The sequence below is a fragment of the Notamacropus eugenii genome, chromosome 5, assembly GCF_028372415.1.
Source record: "Notamacropus eugenii isolate mMacEug1 chromosome 5, mMacEug1.pri_v2, whole genome shotgun sequence".
Taxonomy (NCBI): domain Eukaryota; kingdom Metazoa; phylum Chordata; class Mammalia; order Diprotodontia; family Macropodidae; genus Notamacropus; species Notamacropus eugenii.
This window is the reverse complement of record NC_092876.1, coordinates 398,269,908-398,276,581: the sequence shown is the minus strand read 5'-3', so window position 1 is coordinate 398,276,581 and position 6,674 is coordinate 398,269,908. Positions and strand designations below refer to the sequence as shown.

At 40.2% G+C, this 6,674-nt stretch overlaps 1 pseudogene; it reads right to left on the bottom strand.

Annotated features, from left to right (window-relative positions):
* Positions 1-3,291: 3,291 nt before the first annotated feature.
* Positions 3,292-4,174, bottom strand: LOC140503067 (small ribosomal subunit protein uS2 pseudogene; annotated as a pseudogene).
* Between the last annotated feature and the right edge of the window lie 2,500 nt (positions 4,175-6,674).

Sequence of the window (6,674 nt, the reverse complement as noted above, 5' to 3'; positions counted from 1 at the left end):
GAAATGTTAACAAATTAGGGTATGTGAATGTAGTGGAATACTTCTGTACTGAAAGAAATGAGGAAGAAGGTGATTTCAAATATATCAGGGAAGACATGTATGAATTGATGCATCCTGGCAAAGTGAGTAGAACCAGAACAACTCACACAATAATAAAAATATAAAATCAAGTGACTTTAAAAAACTTAAGAACTCTGATCAACTCAATGATCAGCCACAGTGCTGAGGACTCATGATGAAACATGATACCTACTTCCTCACCTACTCACCTTATGCTCAAGGTGAAGATTGAGACATATTTTTTGGACATGGACAATGTTTTTTCTTGACTATGTATATTTGTTACAAGTTTGTTTATCCCCCCTCTTCAGTGGTGGGGTGGGGTAGAGAGGATGACAGGAGGAAGACAGAGGAGAAAGAGAATATAGATTATTTTTAATTGCAAAAATATTTTTAAGTCTATAATTTTAGATTTATAGCTGAAAGGACTTGGAGTTACCATGTAACTCAATTCCCTTATTTTATTAAGCATCACAAACAGAATTTGAACCCAGCTTCTTTGACTCTAGAGCCAGTGGATGTTTTTTATTACGCTGCTTCAATCAGCCATACTATGATAAGCTGTTAGTGACTAGTATTCATTAACATGATACTTTTCCTAAGTTTAGCTGAATCTTTAACATGGTACAATGACTTATTGTACATGTGTGTGCAAATATATATATATGTATGTATATATATATTTATACGTGTACATATTGTTCCATATGCAATGTAACTAGTTATGGAATTACAGGCACTCAGGCATCTGAATAACAGGATACATATTCCCCCTCACATAAAGATGATACAGTTTTGGTGTTGTCACTATTCATAACTAAAACTTTTTTTGTGATTATCCATGGTTATCTTCCTTCTCTTTGTGTCTGAGGTGCTTTATCACCAAAGAGCACTTGGACATTTTCTCTTTGGTCCACAGATCCTGGTAATAGTATATATGTGTTTAAAGATAAAAATGTGCTTCAAATCAAAGCTTTCTCCTTTGAGAGTTTGGGGGAGAGGGAGTGGTTAAAAGTCACTCCATCTATGGAACTTATTAGGGAACTGTTCACTGTTCTCAAGCTGGAAGGAGAGCCTTTGATAGGGCTTGGTTGGTTCTTGATTCTTGCCACAGAAATAGAGTCGAGCATGAGGGAGACACTAAACAGGAGTCCCAGAAGGCAAAAGAAGAGAGCTTCCATCCATCCAAGCAGCAAGCTAAGCAGCTGCATTTGTCAGTGTGAACTTTCCTAACCTTATGACCTAAAAAAAAAGATGTTTTTACTATGAGGTCGTCTGTGAGATGACACAGCACTTGGCTCGGTGAGTCAAACCTTCAGCTGCAGCCTGTGAATATTTTCTCTTTCCGGCTCAGTTGGAACCTTGCTGTAAGCATAAGGGTAATTCTGCCCCCTTTTCTCCATTACTGTGGTTTAGATCTTTCCAGCAATTTTTATCCACTTATGTAATGTATAAAATGAGTGAATAATTATTTTTGCAACATCTGGGAGGGGGGAAGTGTGAATATGCCAAATTACTGAAGCAATGTAGCCATGTGAATGAAATCATCTTGCTAACCCCACTGAACGTTGCTAATACTTGACTTGATGGGTCATTTTTTTCTGCATATTTGTAATTCGTTTACTGATTTTTCATGCCTCGTTGTCACTTTTTTAGTGATTATAATTTAGTCTTAAATTAATCATTGCTTTTCTAGTAACATTTTTGAAAGTATTCGGTTGTCAGAGGAAGCATGGTGTAGCAAAAAGGAAACTGGAGATGAACTCAGAAAGCCAGGGTTTGAATCTCAATTCTACTAATTGCTACCTTTGTGAATTTCCACAAGTCACAACTTCTGAAGCCTCAGTTTTGAGAGGGTTGGGGATAGATAATCTCTAAATTTTCTTCTAGCTCTAGGTCTTGCAATAAAAGCGATTGTTTGATATTATAAAGATCAGTAAATAAATTAGCATTTATTAAGTTCTTACTATGTGCTGAGCACTGTGCTAAATGCTGGGGATGCAAAAGAGGCAAAAACAAGTCCCTGCCCTCAAGGAGCACACAATCTAATGGGAGAAACAACATGTAAGCAACTATAAAAAATTAGCTATATCCAGAATAAATAGAAAGTAATTAACCTAGGAAAGGCACTAGAAATAAGAGGGATTGGGAAAGACTTCTGGTAGAAGGTAGGATTTTAGCTGAGACTTGAAAGAAGCCAGGGAAGCCAGAAGGCAGAAAGGAGGAAGGAGAATATTTCAGGCATGAGGGACAGCCAGAAAAAATGCGTGGAGCTGAGAGGCGGAATATCTTATTGGTGGATCCACAGTGAAGCCAATATCATTGGATTGATATGAAGGGCTTTGAATGTCAAACAGAGGATTTTGATGCGGGAGTAATAGGGAGCCATTGGAGTTTGTTGAATAAGGGAGTGACATAGTTGGATCAGTGCTTTAGCAAAATTCCTTTAGTGACTGAATGGTGATTGGACTGGAGTGGAATGAGACTTGTGGCAGGCAGACAAACCAGCAGGTTATTTATCACCATAGTCCAGATATGAGGAGATGAGGGTCTGTGTCAGGGTGGTGGCAGTATCAGGGTAAAAAGAAGGCATATTTGAGAGATGTTACAAAGGTGAAATCAATCAACAGTTTTGGATATGAGAGGTGAGAGGTAAGTGAGGAATTGAGGATGACATCTAGGCTGAGAGCCTGGGGGAATGAGAGGGTCCCAACACTGGATAGTAACAGAGAAGTTTGGAAGCAGAGAGAGTTTTGGGGGAAAGATAACAAGTTCAGATTGGGGAATGATGTACATTCACTTTGAGATGTCTGAGAAGCAGTTGGAGTTGTGAGACTGGAGGTCAACATTGGAGGTCAACAGAGAGGTTCAATAGAATTGAGAATCATCAGTGTCGAGATGAAAATTAAATCCATGACATCACCAAGAGAAATAATAGAGAACAGGAGAAGAAAAGCCAGAGAGAGGGCCCTGTGAGATGCCCATGGTAAATGAGGGGATGCTAAGCCACTGCACAAAGGACTCTATCCCACCCAATAAGCATTTATTAAGTACCTATGTTGTTCACACCACTGTGCTAGGTTCTAGGAATATAATACAACAAAAACAAAACACATTGTCTGCCCTCAAAGAGTGAAAAATTTTTTGTGCATGTCTGTGTGTGTGTGCAGATACCACTGTTTATTTTCCATTAGCGTTTTTCCAACACTATTAGAGCACCTAGGGTAAAGCTTAAGACCATTCTGTAGTAGTTCCTACCGACTCAGTCCCCTGAGTGGGTAGGAACTGTATATCAGTCCTCGATAACTGGCTAAGTACTCCAATCTTCTGTAGGGAACTGCTGAATAGGCACAGATGGCACCTGTACTCTCTTGGACCAATCAGCCACCTCTAGTTAAGCAGCAGTGAATTCTGGGACAGGTGCAGTCCATTCACCTTGAAACTCCTCCTTTGTCACTGCCTTCTCCTCTGAGACCTATCCTTCCTTTTCAATCTCCTCTGGATCTTTAAAAGTAAAGATCATGCATAACCTCCCATGGGTGTACACAGGAGATGGTACCATGCATACATAGGACTTCATGGACCAGCATCCATCACATCATACCCACTGAGTGAGCTGCCTTGTTGTAACATGGAAATGTCCACATAGCAAAGTGGGGAGTCTGTGCTGCATAGTGCAGTGGTTAAGAAGCTAACATATGATGCTTCAGTCAGAGGCTGATGATCTGCCCAAAGATTGGTGACCACCATGAGGTGAGGCCTCCTGAAAGCTGCCTGGATTTAGTTAGTGTAGGTGCCTGGTATGAGATGTCCAACAATAGGTAGTGGCACCAGTGGCAGCAGCAGATTTCAGAGCAACTCGCTGGCTGAATTTCTTGGATATGATGACACTAACATCAGCTGGATTTTCAAAGGCAACAATGGCATGAGCTGCCAGCAGAAGCTTTTCCTAAGTTCTCTTCAAGTTAACGATGTAGACACCATCACTCTTTCTTTTATAGATATACTCTTTCATCTGGAAGTCCAAATTGGTGGCACCCAAATGGGTCCTTGCAGCAAAGAATTTGAAGACATCATCCTCCTTCATCTGCAACACATCTAAGGCTCCAGACATTGTGAAAGTTTTCCTTTAAAGTTACAACGGAAACTGAGAACAACACCATATGGAACCCTCTTTGGGGCAGCATGGAAAGCAGAGCACACAGTTTTCTAGGGGCATATAACATATAAAGAGAAATGGGTATACATGACAATTTAAGTAGAGAGTAAAGCCATGAGATCACCAAGAGAAATAGTGGAGAGTAGGAAGAGAAGAAAACCCAAGAGAGGGCCTTGTGGGATGTCCATGGTAAATGAGAGGATGCTAAGTCACAGCACAAAGGACTCTATCCCACCCAGTAAGCATTTATTAAGCACTTATGTTGTGCACACTTCTGTACTAGTACTTGTACTATACAACATGACCAAAGCAAAAGACATTCTCTGCCCTCAAAGAGCTTGCATTTTTAGGGGCACACAACACATAAAGAGAAATGTGTATACGTGACAATTTAAGTAGAGGAATCAGGAAAGGCTTCTTACAGGTCACACATGAGCTGACTAGTGGTGAAATGAGGGTACATTCTAGGCATGGGGATAGTCTGGCAAAGGTATGGAAGTAGAAGATCGAATGCAGAGCTTAGGGACAGTTGAAATGTAGAACACTCAAAGGGAGTAACATAAAATAAGCCTGGAAAGGTGGTCTGAAGTAACTTTTATTTTATTGTAGCAGTAACTAGGAAAGGTACTAGAGATTCTTAAGCAGGATACTGATATGGTTAAACTTATGCTTTTGGCAGATATGTGAAGGATGGTTTGGTGAGTGGAGACACTGAAAGCTTGGAATTCAAATGAGAGGTTCTTACAGTAGATAATGAAGGAGAGAAGGGTCTAAAGTAGAGCAATAGTTGTATGAGTGGAGAGATGGGATGAATATGAGCTATGTTGTGGCTATAAGACTTGGAAACCATAGAGAGAGTGAAGGAGAGAAGGAAGGTGGCGATTGAGTAAAGGTAGTGTGGATAGAATGTTGGATTTAAGAGTCAGGTTTTATCACCACAGTGATAATAATTGCTGATCTTTATATATTGCTGTAAGGTTTATAAGGCAGTATTTGTATTATCTCAACATGGTAGCCCTTGTGATATCAGTCTAGAGGTAATGAAACTGCATCTCTGAGGAGCTGAATGAGTGCCTATGATTATGAAGCTAGTAAGTATCTAAGTTAGAACTTGAATCCAAATCTCTCAACTTCAAATCCAATAGTCTTTCCTTATTGCCCTGCTGCCTTCAATAATGACTAGCTGTGTGACCTCAGGAAAGTTGCTTAATTTCTGTGAGTTTCAGTTTACTTATTGTTGTTCAGTCCTTTCAGTCATGTCTGACTTTCTGTGACTCCATTTGGCTTCTCTTGGCAAAGATATTGGAGTGGAGTATATTTCCTTCTCTAGCCCATTTTACAGATGAGAAAACTGAGGCAAACAGGTGTAAGTGACTTGCCCAGGGTCACATAATTCATATGTCTGTGAGGCCAAGATTTGAACTCATAAAGATGAGTGTTCCCCAGTCTATCTACTGCACCACCTAGATGCCCACAAGGTTGTTCAGTCATTTCCATTGTGTCCAACCCTTTGTAAGTCCATTTGAAGTTTTCTTGGCATTTGATATTGAAGTGGTCTGCCATTTCCTTCTCTAGCTCGTGTTAGGAAATTAAGGCAAACAGGGTTAAGTGACTTGCCCACAGTCATGTAGCTAATAAGTATATGAGGCCAGATTTGAAGTCAGGGGGATGAGTCTTCCTGGTTCAAGCCTAGTGCTCTATCCACTGGGCCACCTACTTATTTAATGATATTGTTAGTCATATACAGGCACCTAGATGATGCAATGAGTAGGCTCGTGGCCCTGTAGTCAGGAACGCTGGAGTTCAGATGTGGCCTGAGACATAAGCTGTGTAACTGTAATGGTAATTTAAATGGGAAGATCTTTCCCATTCTTTAATAAGCCTATGTGACCCATGGAAGTCTGGGAGGAGCTTGATGAATGGGTGGAGCCAGAAGAAGTGGAACAGGAAGTGAGTCAGAGCAATCAGAACTGGGAAAGAGCAGGCAGCAACATGGATGGGAGAGCTTGCTTGTGATTTTGTTTAAGGTTTGTGGGAAACCTAGCAGAGGGAAGGCTTGGGGATGGTGTTGCCCTCTGCATTGTTATTGTGTATAGATTTCTTTGTTGCTATGATGGATTTGGTTTTCTGGTGTTCGAATAAATGTTTTGATTCTGTCTTCCACATGAAGAGGTGTTTTGTGATTCAGAACTGTGTTAGCATATTCATAGCTGCCATAGGCATTGTGAATATTGCATTGGCACTACAGTGACTCTCAGCAAGTCACTTAACTTCTATTTTCCTCAGTTTCCTCAATTGTAAAATGCAAGTAATAATAGTATTTACTTCCCAGGATTGTGAAGATCAAATGACATATTTGGAAAGCACTTTGTACAATGTCTGGCACATAGTAGGTGCTATATAAATGCTAGGTATTTGATGATGATGATGATGATGATGATGATGATGATGATGA